The sequence below is a fragment of the Meles meles genome, chromosome 7 (genome assembly GCF_922984935.1).
Source record: "Meles meles chromosome 7, mMelMel3.1 paternal haplotype, whole genome shotgun sequence".
Taxonomy (NCBI): Eukaryota; Metazoa; Chordata; class Mammalia; order Carnivora; family Mustelidae; genus Meles; species Meles meles.
Genome location: NC_060072.1, coordinates 118759204 through 118760313, shown reverse-complemented (window position 1 = coordinate 118760313; position 1110 = coordinate 118759204). Strand labels below are relative to the sequence as shown.

Here is a 1110-nt window from a genome sequence, read left to right as displayed (position 1 = left end):
CCCAGGACCCTGAGATCATGACTTGAGCCAAAGGCAGAGACTTAACCCATTGAGCCACCCAGGTGCCCCATAGTTGTGCCTTTATATTTAAAATGAGTTTCCTTAATTTCTTTTCTGGATGGAACCATGGGGGGGGGGTGCAGAAAAGAAGAAAAATAAGGTTCCTATTATGCCAGAAACCCTTAAGAGAAAGTGAAGGAATTTTGTAGAATTGAATACCAAGTGTCTGAGAAAAAGGTCTGCCCACAAGATGCTTCGAAAGGCAAAGAGGAAGCTTATCTATGAAAAAGCTAAGCATTACCACAAGGAATATAGGCAGATGTACAGAACTGAGATTTGGGTGGCTAGGATGTCAAGAAAAGTTGACAACTTCTAGGTACCTGCAGAACCCAAATTGGCACATATCATCAGGATCAGAGGTTTCAGTGGTGTGAACCCAGGGGTTCAAAAGGTGTTGCAATTTCTTCGTGTTCACCAAATCTTCAATGGCACCTTTTTAAGCTCAACAAAGCTTCAGTTAATATGCTAAGGATTGTGGAACCATATATAGCATGGGTATATCCAAATCTGATATTGGTGAACCAATTGATCTACAAGCACAGTTACTACAAAATCAATAAGAAGCAGATTGCCCTGACACAGAACACACTGATTGCTTGATCTCTTGGTAAATATGCCATCATCTGCATGGAGCATCTGATTCACAAGGTCTATACCATTGGAAAATGTTTCAAGGAAACAAACAACTTTTTGTGGCCCTTCGAGAGGGAGAATGAAGAAAAAGACCACCCATTTTGTAGAAGGAGAAATGTGGGCCACAGGAAAGACCAGATCAATAGGCTTATTAGAAGGTTGAACTAAGTTATCTACCATGATTATTTCTGCAATCTGGTCAGTTAGTAAATGGCCACTTTCAAATTGAAAACAAAAATTAAGTGAGTTTTCTTTAGTCAGCATATAATTGGACCTTGCTTTCTTATCTAATCTGTTACTTTTTAATGGAAATGTTTAGAACATTTATATTTAATGGGATAATCTATCATTGTACTATCCATTTTCTAATTATCCTATCTTTTCTTTGTTCCTCTCATCTCCTTTTCCTGACATATT

At 38.3% G+C, this 1110-nt stretch overlaps 1 pseudogene; it reads left to right on the top strand.

The window, feature by feature from the left end:
- The first annotated feature begins 235 nt into the window (after nucleotides 1–235).
- LOC123947280 lies at nucleotides 236–861 on the top strand (annotated as a pseudogene).
- The last annotated feature ends 249 nt before the right edge of the window (nucleotides 862–1110 follow it).